Below are 27,880 nucleotides of genomic sequence, written 5' to 3'. Positions count from 1 at the left end.
TGTGTTGAAGCTTGTGATTCCTGTAGCATGCCCGTATGGTGAAGCGTTATGTGATGAAGTCGGAGCATGATTTATTTATTGATTGTCTTCCATATGAGTGGCGGTCGGGGACGAGCGATGGTCTTTTCCTACCAATCTATCCCCCTAGGAGCATGCGCGTAATACTTTGCTTTGATAACTTGTAGACTTTTGCAATAAGTATATGAGTTCTTTATGACTAATGTTGAGTCCATGGATTATACGCACTCTCACCCTTCCACCTTTGCTAGCCTCTCTAATACCGCGCACCTTTCGCCGGTATTATAAACCCACCATATACCTTCCTCAAAACAGCCACCATACCTACCTATTATGGCATTTCCATAGCCATTCCGAGATATATTGCCATGCAACTTTCCACCATTCTGTTTATTACGACACACTCCATCATTGTCATATTGCTTAGCATGATCATGTAGTCGACATCGTATTGGTGGCAAAGCCACCGTTCATAATTCTTTCATACATGTCACTCATGAGTCATTGCATATCCCGGTACACCACCGGAGGCATTCATATAGAGTCATACTTTGTTCTAAGTATCGAGTTGTAATTGTTGAGTTGTAAGAAAAATAAAAGTGTGATGATCATTATTATTAGAGCATTGTCCTAGTGAGGAAAGGATGATGGAGACTATGATTCCCCCATAAGTCGGGATGAGACTCCAGACGAAAAAAAAGAGAAATAAAAGAGGCCATAAAAAAGGAAAGGCACAAATATAAAAAAAATGAGAGAAAAAGAGAGAAGGGACAATGTTACTATCCTTTTACCACACTTGTGCTTCAAAGTAGCACCATGATATTCATAGTAGAGGGTCTCTCATGTTATCACTTTCATATACTAGTGGGAATCTTTCATTATAGAACTTGGCTTGTATATTCCAATGATGGGCTTCCTGAAAATGTCCTAGGTCTTCATGACCAAGAAAGTTGGATGCACACCCACTTAGTTTCTTTTTGAGCTTTCATATACTTATAGCTCTAGTGCATCCGTTGCATGGCAATCCCTACTCACTCACATTGATATCTATTGATGGGCATCTCCATAGCCTGTTGATACGCCTAGTTGATGTGAGACTATCTTCTCCCTTTTTGTCTTCTCCACAACCACCACTCTATTACACCTATAGTGCTATATCCATGGCTCACGCTCATGTATTGCGTGAAGATTGAAAAAGTTTTGAGAATGTCAAAAGTATGAAACAATTGCTTGGCTTGCCATCGGGGTTGTGCATGATTTAAATATTTTGTGTGGTGAAGATAGAGCATAGCCAGACTATATTATTTTTGTAGGGATAACTTTCTTTGGCCATCTTATTTTGAGAAGACATAATTGCTTTGTTAGTATGCTTGAAGTATTATTATTTTTATGTCAATATGAACTTTTTTCTTGAAACTTTCGGATCTGAATATTCATACCACAATTAAGAAGAATTACATTAAAATTATGCCAAGTAGCATTCTGCACCAAAAATTCTGTTTATATCATTTACCTACTCGAGGACGAGCAAGAATTAAGCTTGGGGATGCTTGATACGTCTCCAACGTATCTATAATTTTTGATTGCTCCATGCTATATTATCTACTGTTTTGGACATTATTGGGCTTTATTATCCACTTTTATATTATTTTTGGGACTAACCTATTAACCAGAGGCCCAGCCCAGAATTGTTGTTCTTTTGTCTGTTTTAGGGTTTCAAAGAAAAGGAATATCAAACGGAGTCCAAATGGAATGAAACCATCGGGAACGTGATTTTCTCAACGAATAAGACCAGAGAGACTTGGACTCTACGTCAAGAAATAAAACAGGAGGCCACGAGGTAGGGGGGCACGCCCACCCCCACCAGGCGCGCCCTCCACCCTCGGGGGCCCCTTGTTGCTCCACCGACATACTCCTTCCTCCTATATATATCCACGTACCCCCAAACGATCAGATACGGAGCCAAAACCCTAATTCCACCGCCATAACTTTATGTATCCACGAGATCCCATCTTGGGGCCTGTTCCGGAGCTCCGTCGAAGGGGGCATCGATCACGGAGGGCTTCTACATCAACACCATAGCCTCTCCGATGAAGTGTGAGTAGTTTACCTCAGACCTACGGGTCCATAGTTAGTAGCTAGATGGCTTCTTCTCTCTTTTTGGATCTCAATACAATGTTCTCCCCCTCTCTTGTGGAGATCTATTCGATGTAATCTTCTTTTTGCGGTGTGTTTGTTGAGACCGATGAATTGTGGGTTTATGATCAAGTCTATCTATGAACAATATTTGAATCTTCTCTGAATTCTTTTATGTATGATTGGTTATCTTTGCAAGTCTCTTTGAATTATTAGTTTAGTTTGGCCTACTAGATTGATCTTTCTTGCAATGGGAGAAGTGCTTAGCTTTGGGTTCAATCTTGCGGTGTCCTTTTCCGGTGACAGTAAGGGCAGCAAGGCACGTATTGTATTGTTGCCATCGAGGATAACAAGATGGGGTTTTCTTCATATTGCATGAGTCTATCCCTCTACATCATGTCATCTTGCTTAAGGCGTTACTCTGTTTTTACTTAATACTCTAGATGCATGCTGGATAGCGGTCGATGAGTGGAGTAATAGTAGTAGATGCTGGCAGGAGTCGGTCTACTTGTCTCGGACGTGATGCCTATATACATGATAATACCTAGATATTCTCATAACTATGCTCAATTCTGTCAATTGCTCAACAGTAATTTGTTCACCCACCATAGAATACTTATGCTCTTGAGAGAAGCCACTAGTGAAACCTATGGCCCCCGAGTCTATCTTTATCATATTAATCTCCTACTACTTAGTTATTTCCTTTGCTATTTACTTTGCCTTTATTTTACTTTGCCTCTTTTATCATAAAAATACCAAAAATATCATCTTATCATATCTATCAGATCTCACTCTCGTAAGTGGCCCTATAGGGATTGACAACCCCTATTTGCATTGGTTGCGAGGATTTATTTGTTTTGTGCAGGTGCGAGGGACTCGCGCGTAGCCTCCTACTGGATTGATACCTTGGTTCTCAAAAACTAAGGGAGATCCTTACGCTACTTTGCTGCATCATCCCTTCCTCTTCGGGGAAAACCAATGCAGTGCTCAAGAGGTAGCATCGTCCATCTTCCAGGGCATAGTCTCACCATTATAGAAGGATGATCGAGTCTCCGGGAACCTCAAATCTGCAGCCAAACTCATCCTCTTGAATCTATATTCATACTCACAGTTTTGGTTTTGCAGGTCATAGATCTGGGCTTGGAGGCACTTGATTTTCTCATGAAGCTTGAAGATGGCCTCCCCAATGTTCTTGTCATCCAGCTTGTGGTTGTTGGTGAACTCCATGATCATTATATGATTGGAGTCGAGTCCACGTTGCACCATCTCCTGGCACTTGAAAACTTGTTGGTCCAATGCCTCGGGCCTTGTCTCCACGCTTCTGGTCCTCATTGGTCCCTCCACATCACGGATGTGCAACAAACCCTCACGCATCTCAATGGTTTGAGGGTGTTGCAGCACCTCTGCAAGGTAGGGGTTGATGACCTTCTCGAAGAACTTGTCCTTGGGGGCACTTTAAGAAGCCATGGTGATCTAGATCTGTCAGAAAAACTGCTCGAAACAAAGACAGAGGATATTTGTGTGATACGGTGGTCAAAACCTTCGGGGGATTATATAATGAATTTTTACCGACCAAAAGAAGTATCGTGCAAGAAAACGGAGTCCGGAGAGCACACGAGGTGCCCACGAGGCAGGGGGCACGCCCTCCACCCTCGTGGAAGCCACGTGTCCTTTCCGGTCTGCTTCTTATTTTCCTATTTTCTTAAATATTCCTAAACGGAGAAAAATTGCCATTAGAACTATTTTGGAGTCGGTTTACTTACCGTACCACATACCTATTCCTTTTCGGAGTCTGAAACGTTCTGGAAAGTGTCCCTTATGTATTCCTCCGGGGTTATGGTTTCAATAACATTAGTTTCAACATTTATAGGATTACCTGAGATCTAATGTTTGATTCTTTGGCCGTTCACCACCCTCGGATTTGTGCCTTCAAAGTTGTTGATTTTTATGGCACCGGAACGGTAGACCTCCTCGATGATGTAAGGACCTTCCCATTTAGAGAGGAGTTTGCCTTCAAAAAATCTTAAACGAGAGGTAAGTGACATGCTTTACCATAAACCATTTTCACCGGCCAGTTTGAAGTCATAGTTGAGCTCTTTAATAGCCCTCTTTTCCTTAGTATGGCCTTCTCACCGGCCAGTTTGAAGTCATAGTTGAGCTCTTTAATAGCCCAATGTGCCTTATGTTCTAGTTCAAGAGGTAAGTGACATGCTTTACCATAAACCATTTTATATGGAGACATACCCATAGGATTTTTATATGCAGTTCTATAAGCCCATAATGCATCATCAAGTTTCTTGGACCAATTCTTTCTAGATCTATTGCCAGTCTTCTGCAAAATTAATTTAAGTTCTTTATTGCTAAGTTCTACTTGACCACTAGACTGTGGATGATATGGAGATGCAATTCTATGATTAACGTCATACTTAGCAAGCATTTTACGAAAAGCACCATGAATGAAATGTGAACCACCATCAGTCATTAAATATCTAGGGACTCCAAACCTCGGAAAAATAACTTCTTTAAGCATCTTAATAGAGGTGTTATGATCAGCACTACTAGTTGGAATATCCTCTACCCACTTAGTAACGTAATCAACAACAACTAAAATATGTGTATACCCATTAGAGGAAGGAAACGGTCCCATATAATCAAAGCCCCAAACATCAAATGGTTCAATAACAAGTGAATAATTCATAGGCTTTTCTTGACGTCTACTGATGACCCACAAGTATAGGGGATCTATCGTAGTCCTTTCGATAAGTAAGAGTGTCGAACCCAACGAGGAGTAGAAGGAAATGATAAGCGGTTTCCGGCAAGATATTCTCTGCAAGTACTGAAATAAGTGGTAACAGATAGTTTTGTGATAGGATAATTTGTAACGAGCAACAAGTAACAAAAGTAAATAAAGTGCAGCAAGGTGGCCAATCCTTTTGTAGCAAAGGACAAGCCCGGAAAAACTCTTATATGATGTAAAGCGCTCCCGAGGACACATGGGAATATCGACAAGCTAGTTTTCATCACGTTCATATGATTCGCATTCGGTACTTTGATAATTTGGTATGTGGGTGGCCCGGTGCTTGGGTGCTGCCCTTACTTGGACAAGCATCCCACTTATGATTAACCTCTATTGCAAGCATCCGCAACTACAACAAAAGTATTAAGGTAAACCTAACCATAGCATGAAACATATGGATCCAAATCAGCCCCTTATGAAGCAACGCATAAACTAGGGTTTAAGCTTCTGTCACTCTAGCAACCCATCATCTACTTATTACTTCCCAATGCCTTCCTCTAGGCCCAAATGATGGTGAAGTGTCATGTAGTCGACATTCACATAACACCACTAGAGGAGAGACAACATACATCTCATCAAAATATCGAACGAATACCAAATTCACATGACTACTAATAGCAAGACTTCTCCCATGTCCTCGGGAACAAAAGTAACTACTCACAAAGCATAAACATGATCATAATCAGAGGGGTATTAATATGCATATAGGATCTGAACATATGATCTTCCACCAATTAAACCAACTAGCATCAACTACAAGGAGTAATTAACACTACTAGCAACCTACTAGCACCAATCCCGGACTTAGAGACAAGAATTGGATACAAGAGATGAACTAGGGTTTTGAGATGAGATGGTGCTGATGAAGATGTTGATGGAGATTGCCCTCTCCCGATGAGAGGAGTGTTGGTGATGACGATGGCGATGATTTCCCCCTCTGGGAGGGAAGTTTCCCCGGCAGAACAGCTCCGCCAGAGCCCTAGATTGGTTCCGCCAAGGTTCCGCCTCGTGGCGGCGGAGTTTCGTCCGAGAAGATGGCTTATGATTTTTTCCCCATCGAAAGACTCCATATAGCAGAATATGGCCACCGGAGGGCCACCAAGGGGCCCACGAGGTAGGGGGCGCGCCCAGAGGGGTAGCGCATGCCCCCCACCCTCGTGGGCAAGTTGTGGCCCCCCTGGTGAGTTTCTTCCGCTGAGTATTTTTTATATATTTGGAAAACATCTTCCGTGAAGTTTCAGGACTTTTGGAGCTGTGCAGAATAGGTCTCTAATATTTGCTCTTTTTCCAGCCCAGAATCCCAGCTGCCGGCGTTCTCCCTCTTTATGTAAACCTTGTAAAATAAGAAAGAATAGGCATAAGTATTGTGACATAATGTGTAATAACAGCCCATAATGCAATAAATATTGATATAAAAGCATGATGCAAAATGGAGTATCAACTCCACCAAGCTTAGACCTCGCTTGTCCTCAAGCGAAAAGCCGAAATCGAAAAATATGTCCACATGTTTAGAGATAGAGGTGTCGATAAAAATAAAATACGGACATGAGGGAATCATGATCATTCTTAGAACAGCAACTCATATAATTATTTGTCATATAATCTCTAATGCTAGAGTAATAATTCAATCACAATATCACGTATGAATCGTAAACTTCACTGAAAATCAACAAACTGCAATCTCAGTCATTGAAGCAATTGCAATTTATCATAACATAGGAAAGAGTCAATGTATAAGAGCTTTTCAGCAAGTCCACATACTCAACTATCGTATAGTCTTTCACAATTGCTGACACTCACGCAATACTTATGGGTATGGAGTTTTAATCGGACACAGAGAAAGATAGGGGCTTATAGTTTTGCCTCCCAATGTTTTACCTCAAGGGTAATGTCAACAGTAATAGTTCATGAAAACTCACATCCAATTACCCATATATACCAGGATCTTTCCAAAATATTGTGCTTGCCAAAGGATAAAATGTAAAAAGGAAGGGTGAAGATCACCATGACTCTTATGCACTGTAGGAGATAGAAGTAAAAGATAGGCCCTTCGCAGAGGGAAGCAGAGGTTGTCATGCGCTTTTATGGTTGGATGCACAAAATCTTAATGCGAAAGAACATCACTGTATATTGCCACCTGTGATATGGACCTTTATTATGCAGTCTGTCGCTTTTATTACTTCCATATCACACGATCGTATAAAGCTTATTTCCTCCACACCAATCAATCATACATATTTAGAGAGAAATTTTTATTGCTTGCACCGATGACAACTTACTTAATGGATCTTACTTAATCCATAGGTAGATATGGTGTACTCTTATGGCAAGACTGGTTTAAGGGTATTTGGAAGCACAAGTAGTATCTCTACTTGGTGCAATGAATTTGGCTAGCATGAGGGGGAAAGGCAAGCTCATCATGTTGGAAGATCCAAGACAATATAATTTATCTCAGATGTAAGAAAACATAACCCATTACGTTGTCTTCCTTGTCCAATGTCAACTCTTTCACATGTCATATTTTAATGAGTGCTCACAACCATAAAAGATGTCCAAGATAGTATATCTATATGTGAAGACCTCTCTTTCTTTATTACTTCCTATTAATTGCAACAATGACCAAAACTGTGTTTGTCAACCCTCAACAACTTTTATTCATCATACTCTTTCTATGTGAGCTCATTACTCTCCATAAGATTCACATGATCTCTTTGTTTCTTTTTATTTCTTGCTCTTTTATTTTATTCACTTAGGATCATGGCAAAATAATCAAGCCCTTGACTCAACACTAATCTTTATTATATAGCTCATGGACTCGATTACATAGAAGGATAATAAAGCAAAACTCATGACTAAATCATACTAAGAACTTTTATTCTACTAGATCAAGATATTACCAAAAGGATCGAACTAAGAAAAACTATAAAGATAAAGTGATGGTGATACAATACCGGGGCACTCCCCCAAGCTTGGCAGTTGCCAAGTGGAGTGCCCATACCAGATACTCAATTCTTCTTTGTTGATGGAGACGGTGGTGATTTTGTTGATGGCGTAGGCTTGTCGTCCTTCCTCCAAGGCATAGGCTCACCATCATAGAAAGATTACCGAGTCTCCGGGATCCTCAAATCTGCAGCCAAACTCATCCTTTTGAATCTATATTCATACTCACAGTTTTGGTTTTGCAGGTCATAAATTTGAGCTTGAAGGTGCTCAATTTTCTCGTGAAGCTTGAAGATGGTCTCCCCGATGTTGTCGGCATCCAGCTTGTGTTTGTTGGTGAATTCTGTGATCATCATGTGGTTGGAGTTGAGTCCACGCTCCACCATCCCCTGACACTTGAAAACTTGTTGCTCCATTGCTTTGAGCCTCGTCTTCATGCTTCCGGCCCCCTTCGGTCCCTCAGCATCACGGATGTGCAGCAACCCATCACGCATCTCAATGGTTTGAGGGTGTCGCTGCACCTCTCCGAGGTAAGGGTTGATGACCTTCTCAAAGAACTTGTCCATGGGAGCACTTGGAGACGCCATGATAATCTAGATCTGTCAGAAAACGGCTCGAAACAAAGACAGGAGAATTTTGCGTGATACGGGAGTCAAAACCCCTGGGAGATTATATAATGAACTTTTACCGACCAAAATACGTGTCGTGTACGAAAACGGAGTCCGGAGAGCACACGAGGTGCCCACAAGGTAGGGGGCGCGCCCAGTAGGGTAGGGCGCGCCCTCCACCCTCGTGGAGCCCTCGTGTCCTTCCTGGACTGCTGCTTATTTTTCTATTTTTCTAAATATTCCAAAACGGAGAAATATTGCCATAAAACTGTTTTGGAATCGGTTTACTTACCGTACCACATACCTATTCCTTTTCGGAGTCTGAAACATTCTGGAAAGTGTCCCTTATGTATTCCTCCGGGGTTACGGTTTCAATAACATTGGTTTCAACATTTATGGGATTACCTGAGATATAGTGTTTGATCCTTTGACCGTTTACCACCTTCAGATTTGTGCCTTCGAAGTTGTTGATTTTTATGGCACCGGAACGGTAGACCTCCTCGATAACGTAAGGACCTTCCCATTTAGAGAGAAGCTTTCCTACAAAAAATCTTAAACAAGAGTTGTATAGAAATACATAATCACCTACATTAAACTCACGCTTTTGTATTCTTTTGTCATGCCATCTTTTAACTTTTTCCTTAAACAACTCGGCATTTTCGTAGGCTTGGGTTCTCCATTCATCAAGTGAGCTAATATCAAATAACCTATTCTCACCGGCAAGTTTAAAAATCATAATTAAGTTCTTTAATAGCCCAATAAGCCTTGTGTTCTAGTTCGAGAGGTAAGTGACATGCTTTTCCATGGACCATTTTATACGGAGACATACCCATAGGATTTTTATATGCAGTTCTATAGGCCCATAATGCATCATCAAGTTTCTTGGACCAATTCTTTCTAGACCTATTAACAGTCTTTTGCAAAATTAATTTGAGTTCTCTATTACTCAATTCTACTTGACCACTAGACTGAGGGTGATAAGGAGATGCAATTCTATGATTAACATCATATTTAGCAAGCATTTTACGGAAAGCACCATGAATAAAATGTGAACCACCGTCAGTCATTAAATATCTAGGGACTCCAAATCTTGGAAAAATAACTTCTTTAAGCATTTTAATAGAAGTGTTATGATCAGCACTACTAGTTGGAATAGCTTCTACCCACTTAGTAACGTAATCAACAACAACTAAAATATGTGTATATCCATTAGAGGAAGGAAAGGGTCCCATATAGTCAAAGCCCCAAAAATCAAATGGTTCAATAACAAGTGAATAATTCATAGGCATTTCTTGACGTCTACTAATATTACCAATTCTTTGACATTCATCACAAGATAAGACAAACTTACGGGCATCCTTGACGAGAGTAGGCCAATAAAAACCAGATTGCAGTACCTTATGTGCAGTTCTATCTCCAGCATGGTGTCCTCCATAAGCTTTGGAGTGACACTTGCGTAGGATCTGTTCCTGTTTATGCTCAGGTACACAACGTCTAATAACACCATCCACTCCTTATTTATAAAGATGTGGGTCATCCCAAAAGTAATGCCTCAAATCATAGAAGAACTTTTTCTTTTGCTGGTATGTGAAACTAGGTGGTATAAACTTAGCAACAATGTAATTAGCATAATCAGCATACCATGGAGAAGTATGAGAAGCATTTATGACATTTAATTGCTCATCAGGAAAGCTATCATCAATAGGTAGTGGGTCATCAAGCACATTTTCTAACCTAGACAAGTTGTCTGCAACGGGGTTCTCAGCTCCTTTTCTATCAACAATATGCAAATCAAATTCTTGTAGCAAGAGAACCCATCTAATAAGTCTAGGCTTAGCATCTTTATTTCCATAAGATATTTAATAGCAGCATGATCAGTGTGAATAGTTACTTTAGAATGAACAATATAAGGTCTAAACTTATCACAAGCAAATACAACTGCTAAGAATTCCTTTTCAGTGGTAGCATAATTTCTTTGAGCATTGTCTAGAGTTTTACTAGCATATTGAATAACATTTAGTTTCTTATCAACTCTTTGTCCTAGAACAGCACCTACAGCATAATCACTAACATCACACATAATTTCAAAGGGTAAATTCCAATCAGGTGGCTGGACAATAGGTGCAGAGATCAGTGCTTTCTTAAGTATTTAAAATGCTTCTACACAATCATCATCAAAGACAAATGGTATATCTTTTTGTAATAAATCAGTCAGAGGCCGAGAAATTATTGAGAAGTCCTTAATGAACCTCCTATAAAAACCGGCATGACCAAGGAAACTTCTTATACCTTTAATGTCCTTGGGACATGGCATCTTTTCAATAGCATCAACCTTGGCTTTATCAACTTCAATACCTCTTTCAGAAACTTTATGCCCCAAGACAATACCTTCATTAACCATAAAGTGGCACTTTTCCCAATTCAATACAAGATTAGTTTCTTCACATCTCTGCAAAACTCGATCAAGGTTGCTCAAGCAATCATCAAAAGAAGATCCATAGACGGAAAAGTCATCCATGAAAACCTCACAAATCTTTTCACAAAAGTCAGAGAATATAGCCATCATACATCTTTGAAAGGTAGCAGGTGCATTACATAAACCAAAAGGCATACGTCTATAAGCAAAAGTACCAAAAGGGCATGTAAAAGTAGTCTTTGATTGATCATTGGCTGACATAGGATCGCCCTTGGGTGGAGGAGGATCCCCTTGGATTTCAACAGGTAAATTGTTTTTCAGAATAGGTTCCTGTTTAAAGAATACTTCATCTAATTCCCTTCTTTCATTCATAAACATGCCATTTTCATGGTCTAGCAAATATTGTTCTAAAGGATCACTAGGAGGTACGGCAATAGAAGCAAGACCAATAATTTCGTCCTTACTAGGTAATTCTTCTTCACGGTGTTGTCTACTGAATTTAGAAAAATTAAATTCATGAGTCATATCATCTAAACCGACAGTAACAATATCTCTTTTGCAATCTATGGTAGCATTAACAGTGTTCAAGAAGGGTCTACCAAATATAATGGGACAAAAGCTATCTTGTGGGGAACCAAGAACAAGAAAATCAGCAGTATATTTAGTTTTCCCACACAAGACTTCAACATCTCTAACAATTCCCATTGGTGAAATAGTATCTCTATTGGCAAGTTTAATTGTGACATCAATATCTTCCATCTCAGCAGGTGCAATATCATGCATAACTTCTTGGTATAAGGAATAAGGTATTGCACTAGCACTAGCACCCATATCACATAAGCCATGATAACAATGATCTCCTATTTTAACAGAAATAACAGGCATACCTACCATAGGTCTCAGTTTATCCTTATCACGGGGTTTAGCAATTCTGGTAGTTTCATTACAGAAATAAATAACAGGCCCATGTATATTATCAGACAAGAGATCTTTAACAATAGCAATATTAGGTTCAACTTTAACTTGCTCAGGAGGTGTATATGTTTTAATATTGCTTTTACGAACCACAGTTGAAGCTTTAGCATGATCCTTTATCCTAATAGGGAAAGGTGGTTTCTCAACATAAGAAGTAGGAACAACAGGATCATTATAAGTGATAGTCTTTTCTTCAACTTTAATAGGTGCAGCTACTTTTACTTCTATGGGAGGATGATATTTAAACCACTTCTCCTTGGGGAGATCAACATAAGTAGCAAAAGATTCACAGAAAGAAGCTACTATCTTAGAATCAAGTCCATATTTAGTGCTAAACTTACGAAAAATATCGGTATCCATAAAAGATTTAACACAATCAAAACTAGGTGGCATACCTCACTCCTTACCATTGTCGAGGTCCCAATCTTCAGAGTTGCGTTTAATTCTTTCCAATAAATCCCATTTGAATTCAATAGTCTTCATCATAAAAGAGCCAGCACAAGAAGTATCAAGCACGGTGCGATTGTTACCAGAAAGCCGAGCATAAAAATTTTGAATAATCATTTCTTTTGAGAGCTCATGATTGGGGCATGAATATAACATTGATTTAAGCCTCCCCCAAGCTTGAGCGATGCTTTATCCTTTGCGAGGCCAAAAACTATATATATATAATTGCGATCATGATGAACAAGATGCATAGGATAAAACTTCTGATGAAATTCCAATTTCAATCGTTTGTAATTCCAAGACCTCATATCATCACATAGCCTATACCATGTCGATGCATCTCCCCTCAAAGATAAAGGGAAGACCTTCTTCTTAACAACATCTCCGGGTACACCTGCAAGCTTAAATAATCCACAAACTTCATCCACATATATCAAATGTTCATCAGGATGTTTTGTTCCATCTCCTAAGAAAGGATTAGCTAGCAGTTTTTCTATCATACCCGCAGGAACTTCAAAGCAAGCATTTTCATTTTCATTTTTAGTAGTTTCAGTAGGTTGAGGAGAAACTCTTTTTTCTACTGGTCGGGGTGAAGATACCCCGAACAAGCCCCTCGGAGGATTACTTTCCATAGTAACAAGTGACAGTAAATTTCAGCACACTATATAAATTTTTCCTTACCAAATTCCACATACCAAAGGCGCTTCACTCCCTAGCAACGGCGCCAGAAAAGAGTCTGGATGACCCACAAGTATAGGGGATATATCGTAGTCCTTTCGATAAGTAAGAGTGTCGAACCCAACGAGGAGCAGAAGGAAATGATAAGCGATTTCCAGCAAGGTATTCTCTGCAAGTACTGAAATAATTGGTAACAGATAGTTTTGTGATAGGATAATTTGTAACGAGCAACAAGTAACAAAAGTAAATAAAGTGCAGCAAGGTGGCCCAATCCTTTTGTAGCAAAGGACAAGCCTGTACAAACTCTTATATGATGTAAAGCGCTCCCGAGGACACATGGGAATATCGTCAAGCTAGTTTTCATCACGTTCATATGATTCGCGTTCGGTACTTTGATAATTTGGTATGTGGGTGGACCGGTGCTTGGGTGCTGCCCTTACTTGGACAAGCATCCCACTTATGATTAACCTCTATTGCAAGCATCCTCAACTACAACAAAAGTATTAAGGTAAACCTAACCATAGCACGAAACATATGGATCCAAATCAGCCCCTTACGAAGCAACGCATAAACTAGGGTTTAAGCTTCTGTCACTCTAGCAACCCATCATCTACTTATTACTTCCCAATGCCTTCCTCTAGGCCCAAATGATGGTGAACTGTCATGTAGTCGACGTTCACATAATACCACTAGAGGAGAGACAACATACATCTCATCAAAATATCGAACGAATACCAAATTCACATGACTACTAATAGCAAGACTTATCCCATGTCCTCAGGAAAAAAAGTAACTACTCACAAAGCATAAACATGTTCATAATTAGAGGGGTATTAATATGCATATAGGATCTGAACATATGATCTTCCACCAATTAAACCAACTAGCATCAACTACAAGGAGTAATTAACACTACTAGCAACCTACTAGCACCAATCCCGGACTTAGAGACAAGAATTGGATACAAGAGATGAACTAGGGTTTTGAGATGAGATGGTGCTGATGAAGATGTTGATGGAGATTGCCCTCTCCCGATGAGAGGAGCGTTGGTGATGATGATGGCGATGATTTCCCCCTCCGGGAGGGAAGTTTCCCTGGCAGAACAGCTCCGCCAGAGCCCTAGATTGGTTCCGCCATGGTTCCGCCTCGTGGCGGCGGAGTTTCGTCCGAGAAGATGGCTTATGATTTTTTTTCCATCGAAAGACTCCATATAGCAGAAGATGGCCACCAGAGGGACACCAGGGGGCCCACGAGGTAGGGGGCGCGCCCAAGGGGTAGCGCGCGCCCCCCACCCTCGTGGGCAGGTTGTGGCCCCCCTGGTGAGTTTCTTCCGCAGAGTATTTTTTATATATTTGGAAAACATCTTCCGTGAAGTTTCAGGACTTTTGGAGCTGTGCAGAATAGGTCTCTAATATTTGCTCCTTTTCCAGCCTAGAATCCCAGCTGCCGGCATTCTCCCTCTTTATGTAAACCTTGTAAAATAAGAGAGAATAGGCATAAGTATTGTGACATAATGTGTAATAACAGCCCATAATGCAATAAATATTGATATAAAAGCATGATGCAAAATGGACGTATCATCTACTAATATTACCAATTCTTTGACATTCATCACATGACAAAACAAACTTACGGGCATCCTTGAAGAGAGTGGGCCAATAAAAAGCGAATTGCAATACCTTATGTGCAGTTCTATCTCCAGCATGGTGTCCTCCATAAGCCTCGGAGTGGCACTTGCGTAGGATCTGTTCCTGTTCATGCTCAGGTACACAACATCTAATAACACCATCTACTCCATCTTTATAAAGATGTGAGTCATCCCAGAAGTAATGTCTTAAATCATAGAAGAACTTTTTCTTTTGCTGGTATGTGAAACTAGCTGGTATAAATTTAGCAACAATGTAATTAGCATAATCAGCATACCATGGAGCAGTACGAGAAGCATTTATGATAGCTAATTGTTCATCAGGAAAGCTATCATCAATAGGTAGTGGGTCATCAAGACCATTTTCTATCCTAGACAAGTTGTCTTTAACGGGGTTCTCAGCTCCCTTTCTATCAATATGCAAATCAAATTCTTGTAGCAAGAGAACCCATCTAATAAGTCTAGGTTTACCATCTTTCTTTTCCATAAGATATTTAAGAGAAGCATGATCAGTGTGAACGGTTACTTTAGAATCAACAATATAAGGTCTGAACTTATCACATGCAAATACAACTGCTAAAAATTCTTTTTCAGTGGTAGCATAATTTGTTTGAGAGATGTCTAGAGTTTTACTAGCATATTGGATAACGTTTAATTTCTTATCAACTCTTTGTCCTAGAACAGCCCCTACAGCATAATCACTAGCATCACACATAATTTCAAATGGTAAATTCCAATCAGGAGGTTGAACAATAGGTGCAGAAACCAAAGCTTTCTTAAGTATTTCAAATGCTTCTACACAATCATCATCAAAGACAAAAGGAACATATTTTTGTAAGAGATTAGTCAGAGGCCGAGAAATTTTAGATAAGTCCTTAATAAACCTCCTATAAAAGCTGGCATGACCAAGGAAACTTCTTATACCTTTAATTTCCTTAGGACACGGCATCTTTTCAATAGCATCAACCTTAGCTTTATCAACTTCAATACCTCTTTCAGAAATTTTATGCCCCAAGACAATACCTTCATTAACCATAAAGTGGCACTTCTCCCAATTCAAGACAAGATTAGTTTCTTCACATCTCTACAAAACTCGATCAAGGTTTCTTAAGCAATCATTAAAAGAAGTTCCGTAAACGGAGAAATCATCCATGAAAATCTCAAAAATGTTTTCACAAAAGTCAGAGAATATAGCAGTCATACATCTTTGAAAAGTAGCAGGTGCATTGCATAAACCAAAAGGCATACGTCTATAAGCAAAGGTACCGAAAGGGCAAGTAAAAGTCGTCTTTTCTTGATCTTCTTTTGACACAGGTATTTGAGAGAAACCAGAATAACCATCTAGAAAGTAAAAATGTGTATGCTTGGATAATCTTTCTAGCATTTGATCAATAAACGGTAAAGGGTAGTGATCCTTTTTAATGGATTTATTTAATTTGCGGAAATCAATTACCATTCTATAACCTGTAACAATTCTTTGTGGGATTAATTCATCTTTATCATTGGGAACAACAGTAATACCTCCCTTCTTAGGGACACAATGGACAGGGCTTACCCACTGACTATCAGCAACGGGATAAATTATATCTGCCTCTAGAAGCTTTAGTATTTCTTTTCTTACCACTTCTTTCATCTTAGAATTTAACCGTCATTGGTGATCAACAACTAGTTTAGCATCTTTCTCCAGCTTTATTTTGTGCTGGCATAGAGTGGGACTAATGCCCTTAAGATCATCAAGAGTATATCCAATAGCAGCATGGTGCTTCTTCAGAGTTTTCAATAATCTCTTTTCTTCATGCTCTGAAAGGTTAGCACTAATAATAACAGGATATATCTCTTTCTCATCAATATAAGCATATTTGAGAGTATCAGGTAAAGGTTTAAGCTTAAACACAGGATCACCCTTAGGTGGAGGGGGGTCCCCTAAGATTCCAACAGGCAAGTTGTGTTTCAAAATAGGTCCCTGTTTAAAGAATACTTCATCTATTTCCCTTCTTTCATTCATAAACATATCATTTTCATGGTCTAGCAAATATTGTTCTAAAGGATCAGTAGGAGGCATGGCAATAGAAGCAAGACCAATAATTTCATCTTTACTAGGCAATTCTTTATCATGGGGTTGTCTACGAAATTTAGCAAAATTAAACTCATGAGACATATCCCCTAAACCAACAGAAACAATATACTTATTGCAGTCTATCTTAGCATTAACAGTATTCAAGAAGGGTCTACCAAATATAATGGGACAAAAGTCATCTTGTGGGGAACCGAGAACAAGAAAATCAGCATGGTATTTAAATTTCCCACACAAGACTTCAACATCTCTAACAATCCCAACTGGTGAAATAGTATCTCTATTGGCAAGCTTAATTGTAACATCAATCTCTTCTATCTCAGCAGGTGCAATATCATGCATAATTTCTTCGTATAAGGAATGAGGTATTGCACTTGCACTAGCACCCATATCACATAAGCCATGATAGCAATGATCTCCTATTTTAACAGAAATAACATGCATGCCTACAACAGGTCTATGTTTATTTTTTGTATCAGGTCTAGCAATTCTAGCAGATTCATTGTAGAAGTAAATAACATGCCCATCAATATTATCGGCCAAGAGATCTTTAACCATAGAAACACTAGGTTCAACTATAAGTTTCTTAGGGGGTTTAGGTGTCTTAATATTACTTTTGTTAACCACGGTTGAAGCTTTAGCATGATCCTTTATTCTAACAGGGAAAGGTGGTTTCTCAATATAAGTAGTAGGAACAAGATGATCATTATAAGTGATAGTATTTTCTTCAACTTTAATAGGTGTGACTACTTTTACTTCAATGGGAGGATTATATTTAAACCACTTCTCCTTAGGGAGATCAACATGAGTAGCAAATGATTCACAGAAAGAAGCTACTATCTCAGAGTCAAGTCCATATTTAGTGTTAAATTCACGGAAAGCATCGGTATCCATAAAAGATTTAACACAATCAAACTTAGGTGTAATACCTGACTCCTTACCTTCGTCGAGGTCCAAATCTTCAGAGTTGCATTTAATTCTTTCTAATAAATCCCATTTGAATTCAATAGTCTTCATCATAAAAGATCCAATACAAGAAGTATCGAGCATGGAGCGATTACTGAGAGAAAGCTGAGCATAAATTTTTTGAATAATCATTTCTTTTGAGAGCTCATGATTGGGGCATGAATATAACATTGACTTAAGCCTCCCCCAAGCTTGAGCGATGCTTTCTCCTTTGCAAGGCCAACAATTATATATATAATTACGATTAAGATGAACAAGATGCATAGGATAAAACTTCTGATGAAATTCCAATTTCAGTCGTTGGTAGTTCCATGATCCAATATCATCACATAGCCTCAACCATGTCAATGCATCTCCCTTCAAAGATAAAGGGAAGACCTTCTTCTTGATAACATCCTCGGGCATACCTGCAAGCTTAAATAATCCACAAACTTCATCCACATAGATTGGGTGCAAATTGGGATGTAATGTTCCATCGCCTGTGAAAGGATTAGCTAGCAGTTTCTCTATCATACACGAAGGAATTTCAAAGTAAACATTTTCAATAGGTTCAGTAGGTTGAGGAGCAACTCTTTTCTCTACTGGTCGGGGTGAAGATACCCCGAACAAGCCCCTCAAAGGATTATGTTCCATAGTAACAAGTGACATTAAATTTCAGCACACTATATAAATTTTTCCTTACCAAATTCCACCTACCAAAGGCGCTTCACTCCCCGGCAACGGCGCCAAAAAAGAGTCTTGATGACCCACAAGTGTAGGGGATCTATCGTAGTCCTTTTGATAAGTAAGAGTGTCAAACCCAACAAGGAGCAGAAGGAAATGATAAGTAGTTTTCAGTAAGGTATTCTCTTCAAGCACTGAAATTATCGGTAATAGATAGTTTTGTGATAAGGTAATTTGTAACGGGTAACAAGTAATAAAAGTAAATAAGGTGCAGCAAGATGGCCCAATCCTTTTTGTAGCAAAGGACAAGCCTAGACAAACTCTTATATGAAGGAAAGCGCTCCCGAGGACACATGGGAATTATTGTCAAGCTAGTTGAGGGAGTCCTGGATTAGGGGGTCTCCGGACAGCCGAACTATATCCTTTGGCCGGACTGTTGGACTATGAAGATACAACATTGAAGACTTCATCTCGTATCCGGATGGGACTCTACTTCGCGTGGAAGGCAAGTTGGGCAATACGGATATGTGTATCTCCTCCTTTGTAACCGACCTTGTGTAACCCTAGCCCTTTCCGGTGTCTATATAAACCGGAGGGTTTTAGTCCGTAGGACAACATACAATCATACCATAGGCTAGCTTCTAGGGTTTAGCCTCTCCGATCTCGTGGTAGATCTACTCTTGTACTACCCATATCATCAATATTAATCAAGTAGGACATAGGGTTTTACCTCCATCAAGAGGGCCCGGACCTGGGTAAAACATCGTGTCCCCTGCCTCTTGTTACCATCCGCCTTAGACGCATAGTTCGGGACCCCCTACCTGAGATCCGCCGGTTTTGACACCGACATTGGTGCTTTCATTGAGAGTTCCTCTGTGTCGTCGCCGTTAGGCTTGATGGCTCCTACGATCATCGATAGCGATGCAGTCCAGGGTGAGACTTTTCTCCCCCGACAGATCTTTGTGTTCGATGGCTTCGCACGGCGGGCCAACTCGCTTGGCCATCTGGAGCAGATCAAAAGTTACGCCCCTGGCCACCAGGTCAGGTTTGGAAGCTTAAACTACACGGCCGATATCCTCGGAGACATGATCTTCGACGGATTCGAGCCTCTGCCTTGTGCGTCACGCGGTCACGATGAGTACGATTTAGCTCTACCATCAGACAGTGTTCAGGAGATCGCACCGGCAGCCGCTCCGACCCTCAATTCGGAGCCAGTTGCACCGTCCATGGATGGGTAGATGGACCCCGCCATGGAAGCCTTATCCTCATCGGTGATCGAGCCGAACATCGACCTTACCCTGCACGAGAGCCGTGTTGTGAAACTGCCGGATCCTTCTCCGGCCACGGACTCCGAACCGCCTGCGCCCGTTCCTAGCGAATCCGATTGGGCGCCGATCATGGAGTTCACCTCCGCGGATATTTTTCAGCACTCGCCCTTTGGCGACATACTGAACTCATTAAGGTCTCTCTCCTTGTCAGGAGGATCTTGGCCGAACTATGTCTGGCGGGATTGGGATGCGGACGACGAAGCAATTCGCGGCCCACCCACCACCCACTTAGTAGCCACTGTCGATGACTTAACCGACATGCTCGACTTCGACTCCAAAGACATCGATAGTATGGACGACGATGCGGGAGACAAAGAGGAACCACTGCCCACAGGGCACTGGACAGCCACCTCATCATACAATATATACATGGTGGACACACCCAAAGAAGTCAATGGCGACGAGACAGCGGAGGATGACCCCTCAAAGAAGCAACCCAAGCGCCGACGTCAGCGGCGCCGCTCTAAGTCCCGCCAAAGAAAAAGTGGTGATACCGGCACAGGAGATAATAACACTCCGGATAGTGCCGAAGACAACAACAATCCCCTCCAGCAAGATTTAGAGCAGGAGGATGGAGGAGCCAGCCCTCCTGAGAGAGCGGCAGACGGAGAGGCGGAGGATGATAATTACATGCCCCCCTCTGAAGATGAGGCAAGCCTCGGCGATGACGGATTCGCCGTGCCAGAGGATCCCGTCGAACAAGAGCGCTTCAAGCACCGGCTTAAGCCACGGCAAATAGCCTTAAGAAAAAGCAACAGCAGCTTCAAGCTGATCAAGATCTGCTAGCTGACAGATGGACTGAAGTCCTCACGGCCGAGGAATATAAACTCGAACGCCCCTCCAAGAGTTACCCAAAATGCAGATTGCTACCTCGACTGGAGGAAGAAGTGTATGACGCAGCTGATCGGCCACCTCATGGCCGCGATAGAGAGGCATTCCAGCCAAAAGCTCGGCCTGCACCCCGATGATACGTCTCCGTCGTATCTACTTTTCCAAACACTTTTGCCCTTGTTTTGGACTCTAACTTGTATGATTTGAATGGAACTAACCCGGACTGACGCTGTTTTCAGCAGAATTGCCATGGTGTTGTTTTATGTGCAGAAAACAAATATTCTCGGAATGACCTAAAACTCCATGGAACATCTTAGAAAAAATAATAATAAATCCTCGCCAAAGATGAAGACCAGGGGACCCACACCCTTCTCACGAGGGTGGGGGGCCCGCACCCCCCCCCCCTAGGGCGCGCCCCCTACCACATGGGCCCCCTAAATGCCCTCCGACACCAAGTCCAACTCTATATATTTGCTTTCGGAGAGAAAAAAATCAGAGAGAAGAAATCATCACGTTTTACGATACGGAGCCGCCGCCAAGCCCTAAAACCTCTCGGGAGGGCTGATCTGGAGTCCATTCGGGGCTCCGGAGATTCGTTGCTGTCGCCATCATCAACCATCCTCCATCACCAATTTCATGATGCTCACCGCTGTGCGTGAGTAATTCCATCGTAGGCTTGCTGGACGGTGATGGGTTGGATGAGATTTGTCATGTAATCGAGTTAGTTTTGTTAGGGTTTGATCCCTAGTATCCATTATGTTCTGAGATTGATGTTGCTATGACTTTGCTATGCTTAATGCTTGTCACTAGGGCCTGAGTGACATGATTTCAGATCTGAACCTATTATGTTTTCATGAATATATGTGAGTTCTTGATCCTATCTTGCAAGTCTATAGTCACCTACTATGTGTTATGATCCGGCAACCCCGAAGTGACAATAATCGGGACCACTCCCGATGATGACCATAGTTTGAGGAGTTCATGTATTCACTATGTGCTAATGCTTTGTTCCGGTTCTCTATTAAAAGGAGGCCTTAATATCCCTTAGTTTCCAATAGGACCCCGCTGCCACGGGAGGGTAGTACAAAAGATGTCATGCAAGTTCTTTTCCATAAGCACGTATGACTATATACGGAATACATGCCTACATTACATTTATGAATTGGACCTAGTTCTGTGTCACCCTATGTTATGACTATTACATGATGAACCGCATCCGGCATAATTATCCATCACTGATCCAGTGCCTACGAGTTTTCCATATACTGGTTTACGCTTATTTACTTTCCCGCTGCTACTGTTACAATCACTACAAAATACCAAAAACATTACTTTTGTTGTCTTTACTTTTGTTGCCGCTACCACCACTATCATATTACTTTGCTACTAAACACTTCACTGCAGATACTAAGTTTCCAGGTGTGGTTGAATTAACAACTCAGCTGCTAATAATTGAGAATATTCTTTGGCTCCCCTTGTGTCGAATCAATAAATTTGGGTTGAATACTCTACCCTCGAAAGCTGTTGCGATCCCCTATACTTGTGGATTATCAAGACTAATTTCTAGCGCCGTTGCCGGGAGCATAGCTCTATTCTTTGAGTCACTTGGGATTTATATCTGCTGGACACTATGAAGAACTTGAGAGATCCAAAAACCAAGATCTATCCCTCAACTACGAGGGGAGGTAAGGAACTGCCATCTAGCTCTGCACTTGATTCACCTTCTGTTATGAGTAAGTTAGCGACACCTACACCTGCTTCTGCTATTCGTTCTGATATGTCGCATGTTTTTGATGATGCCACTTCTGCTATGCATGATAATTATGATGAAACTGCTTCTATGCCTGATACTACTATGCCCCTTGGTGAATTTCTTGATGAACAAATTGCTAGGGCTAGAGAAAAAGAAATTATTGAATCTGAATACGATGATGATAGTGATGATGAAAATATGCCTCTTATTCCTGAGGGCTATCTTTTTGATATGGAATCTTCTGCTGCTATTTTAGCTTGCAAAGATAGATATGAGCTTAAGAGGTTATTAATTAAATGGAACAAAGAATCACTTAGAGATAAAATGAAACCCGGCCCTGCTTTTGCTACTTCACCTATTTGTGTTCCTGATAAGGATTATGAATTCTCTCTTGAGCCTGACATGATTACTTTGGTTGAATCTGATCCGTTTTATGGCTATGAATCTGAAACTGTTGCAGCACATCTTACTAAGTTAAATGATATAGCTGCCCTGTTCACTAATGATGAGAGATCGCGTTACTTTTATATACTCAAAATATTTCCGTTCTCATTAAAGGGTGATGCTAAGATATGGTTTAATTCTCTTGATCCTGGTTGTGTGCGTAGTCCCCGGGATATGATTTATTACTTCTCTACTAAATATTTCCCTGCTCATAAGAAACAAGCTGCTTTGAGGGAAATATACAACTTTGTGCAAATTAAAGAAGAGAGTCTCCCACAAGCTTGGGGGAGGCTTCTCAAGTTACTTAATGCTTTGCCTGATCATCCTCTTAAGAAACCTAAAATACTTGATATCTTTTATAATGGACTAACCGATGCTTCCAGAGATTACCTGGATAGTTGTGATGGTTCTCTTTTCAGGGAAAGAACACTGGATGAAGCTGAAATTTTATTGAATAATATGTTGACAAATGAAAATAATTGGGCACCTCCTGAGCCAGCTCCTGAGCCAACTCCTGCTCCAATTACTGAGCCTATTCTTAAACCAACTCCGAAGAAGAGAGGTGTTCTATTCCTCAGTCCCGAAGATATGCAAGAGGCAAAGAAATCTATGAAAGAAAAAGGTATTAAAGCTGAAGATGTTAAGAATTTACCTCCTATTGAAGAAATACATGGTCTTAATATACCGCTTGTTGAAGAAACATATGATCTCAATTCTTTATTTACTGAAGAACCTCCTGATCCCGATATCCCGACACAGGTAGTAAAGGTAAATTCTCTCTATAGATATGATAAAGTTGAAGTCCCTCCTACTAAAATTGCTAGTCAGTGCTTGGATGAGTTTGATAACTTTATGTTTAAGCAAGACGACTTCAATGCTTATTTTGGTAGACAATTAAAAGAAAATGCTTATATGATTAGACGCTTGGCTGATTATATGGCTAATATTAAAGGTGAACTTAAACTTGTTAGCAAACATGCTTCTATGGTTACCACTCAAGTAGAACAAGTACTTAAAGCTCAAAAAGAAGTGCTTGATGAAATGAATAGTAAGAAAAATGATTATGTTGTTAGAGTGGCTACTAGAACTGGTAGAATGACTCAGGAACCTTTGTATCCTGAAGGCCACCCTAAGAGAATCGAGCAAGATTCTCAGAGAAATAATATTGATGTTCCTAGTTCTTCTAAAAAGAAGAAGAAGAAAAATGATAGAACGGTGCAAACTTCTAGTGAACCTATTGCTGAACCACCTGATAATCCAAATGATATCTCTATGTATGATGCTGAAACACAATCTGGTCATGAACATGAACCTAGTGAAAATATTAATGATGATGTTCATGATGATGCTCAACCTAGTAATGACAATGATGTAGAAATTGAACCTGCTATTGATCTTGATAACCCACAATCAAAGAATCAATGTTATGATAAAAGAGACTTTGTTGCTAGGAAACATGGTAAAGAAAGGGAACCTTGGGTTCAGAAACCCATGCCTTTTCCTCCAAAACAATGGATGATGAGGATTTTGAGCGCTTTGCTGAAATGATTAGGCCTATCTTTTTGCGTATGCGATTAACTGATGTGCTCAAAACAAATCCTTATGCTAAATATATGAAGGATATCATTACTAATAAAAGAAAGATACCGGAAGCTGAAATTTCCACCATGCTTGCTAATTATACTTTTAAGGGTGGAATACCAAAGAAACTTGGAGATCCCGGAGTACCTACTATACCTTGCTCCATTAAAAGAAATTATATTAAAACTGCCTTATGTGACCTTGGAGCAGGTGTTAGTGTTATGCCTCTCTCTTTATATCGTAGACTTGACTTGAATAAGCTGACACCTACCAAAATATCTTTGCAAATGGCTGATAAATCAACTGCTATACATGTCGGTATTTGTGAGGATGTGCCTGTTGTGATTGCAAACGTTACTATTTTAACGGACTTTGTTATCCTTGATATTCCCGAGGATGATAGTATGTCCATTATTCTTGGAAGACCTTTTCTTAATACTGCAGGGGCTGTTATTGATTGCAACAAAGGCAATGTCACTTTTCATGTTAATGGTAATGAGCATACGGTACACTTTCCGAGGAAACAACCTCAAGTTCATAGTATCAACTCTATTGGAAAAATCCCATCGATTATATTTGGAGGTTTTGAATTTCCTATCCCTACTGTCAAGAAGAAATATGATATACTTATTATAGGGGATGTGCATATCCCCGTTGAGGTAACTTAGTGTTATTTGAAATTTCTCCGGTTTCATGATTATCGGAATGAGTTTGTTAACAAGACTTTATCAACCTTGTTAGTGGATTCTTTTTGATGAGCATGAGATGGATGAAACTAGAAGCACAAACTTCTCTACCCTCTCTATACCTTCTGTTAATTAGTAGAAATAAAGTAAAAATAATATTTTTCTGTCTGTTTCCTGACTTATCCGTGCAATATAAAAATATCCCAAAAATAGAAGTGCTCAGAATGCCATGCCAATTTAATATGATTTTTTCGGGAATATTTGAGGATTTACTGTGCAAAAATTACCGTGGGAGGAGCTGCCACCTGACCACGAGGGTGGTGGGCGCCCCCCCCCCCTATAGGGCGCGCCCCCTGCCTCGTGGGCCCACGGTGGCCCTCCTCCACTTGTCCCAGCACCCATCTTCTTCCTCTGTCTCACACAAACCCGAAAAACCAATCAAGCACGAGTTCCAGCCACTTTTGCTGTGATTTTCGATCCCCTTGCTCAAAGCACCTCTCGCAAAACTGCTTGAGGAGATTGTTCCTTGGTATGTGACTCCTCCATTGGTCCAATTAGTTTTTGTTCTAGTGCTTTATTCTTTGCAAATTTGTGCTGCATAGGTGACCATGTTCTTGAGCTAGCATGTCAAATTTATATGGTTCCAAGTAGTTCTAATGCTTGATATAGGCTCTAGGCACTTGTAGGAGTAGTTGCTATCAATATTATTGAAGTTGGTTCACTTTTGTTTGAAGTTACTAAAAGTTTCAGATTATTTCAGAAAAATAATGAGGAGATTTTTGAGGGGCTCATCAAGCCAAAGCTCAAAGGAAAAGGCACTAAAGCCTAAGTATAATTTGCCGCGCACCGCGGAGATTCGGGCGTGTGAATGGCCTTCTTATGATTTCTTGAGAGCAATCAGTATCTATGAAGATTTCCATGAATTGGTTCACAACGCAGGCCTCACCGCTTTCCTCCACGACCAATGCGATCAGTATCTCTTACTCACAAATACCTTTGTCCAAAACTTTCATTTTCATTCTAGGAACTCACCACCTACGGTGGAGTTTCATTTATATGATGAGCATAAGGAGATGTCACTTTATGATTTCTGTCGGATTTGTTTAGTCCCTTTTGAGGGCAAGACAGAAGAACCACATTATGATGATGTGGCTGGGTTTATTGATACTATCACTGTAGGAGAAACTAGAAAGGTTTCCGATGCACGAATCACTAGCATACATTTTCCTGTTTTACGCTACTTTGCATTATTTGCTAGTCGTTGTTTAATTGGACGCGGAAACTGTGGAAACCTTAGCATCCCTGGTATAATTATTCTGCACCATGGTTTATACAGTGATAACACTTTTAGTATGGGCGGTATTATTGCTAGACGGTTAAGTATGAACCGTACTAAGGGTCCCATCTTTGGAGCCGTCTATGCCACACGCCTAGCTGCACATTTTAACATACCTATTAGGCATGCTGAGAAGGAAGAAAAGGTGTTGCCCTGTGTTTATCTAGATCAGAAAAGTATGGTGGCACATGATTTTATTGTTAAGAATAGGGCAGGAGAGCTTAAGTATCAATTGTTCTTTAACAAACATCATCCTGAGACTATTATCCTGCCTGCTCCTTCTTTGTTTAATTTTGTAGGACCCTACCTCATTATGTGGGCTGCCGTCCAAGCTTACAAGAATCATGCACCAGCCCCGGAACAGGAACCACAAGATGAGCCTCCACGACAATCTGTTTATTCTTGGGATCCAGAGATGACTGTCAGCCAGTGGTAGTCAGAGTCTTCTTCTTCATCACAGTATGATCCCAACTATTCCTCCTCATCACAGTATGACCCCAACAACTATTATTATGGATATCCACCAGGCCAGCCGTGGCCATAGACCAACTTAGGCCGAAAGCCTAAGCTTGGGGGAGTACATATTTCTCACCGACATTACATTTATGTTCACACACACTCATTGCTAGATGTCGGTGCTCATACTTTTTTCACTGTAATATCCATGCTAGTTTAGTTTCCTTTTCCTGCTTTCTTCTTGTGTGTTCGCTAAACCTTAAGAAAACCAAAAAAATTAGTAGTAGTTTATTTTTCTGCTGTACTAGTAATAATTAAAAAGAGAACCCAAAAATATTTCCCGTTCTTCTTTTGCTTGTTGGGAGCTTTCCCGTGTAAATAGTTTTATTTCTTTTCCTTTCTTTTGGGGGTCAGTAGGAGAAGACCATAATTAAATTGTTGAAGTGGCTCTTATATGCATTATTGTTGATTTAACCCAGAGCCCATATTGCCTTGTCTTCTCCTGTCTATTAAATGCTCGTAGATTCCAGCTTAGTCCAATGCACGTACACTCTTATTATTATTCACACCGTTCGGTCGTGCAAGTGAAAGGTAATTATGATGATATATGATGGGCTGACTGAGATGAGAAAAGCTGGTATGAACTCGACCTCTTTTGTTTTTGTAAATATGATGAGTCCCTCGTTCTTGATTTAGCTTATTATGAATAAACATGTTTGCAATGACAATTAGAGATTGTAGTTGCTTGTGCCATGCTTGATTAGCTATGATTTATAATGGTTTACCTTGTGTGCCAACATGCTATTGAGATGATTATGATGTGGTATGATGGGGTGGTATCCTCCTTTGAATGATTTAAGTGACTTGACTTGGCACATGTTCATGCATGTAGTTGAAACAAATCAACATAGCCTTCACGATATTTATGTTCATGGTGGATTATATCCTACTCATGCTTGCATCCAATGTTTATTAATTTTAATGCATGTACATGGCTGTTGTCGCTCTCTAGTTGGTCGCTTCCCAGTCTTTTGCTAGCCTTCACTTGTACTAAGCGGGAATACTGCTTGTGCATCCAATCCCTTAAACCCCAAAGTTATTC

The sequence above is a fragment of the Triticum urartu genome, chromosome 1A (genome assembly GCF_056163025.1).
Source record: "Triticum urartu cultivar PI428250 chromosome 1A, HENAU_Tu73, whole genome shotgun sequence".
NCBI classification, from domain to species: Eukaryota; Viridiplantae; Streptophyta; class Magnoliopsida; order Poales; family Poaceae; genus Triticum; species Triticum urartu.
This window is presented reverse-complemented; position numbering follows the sequence as displayed.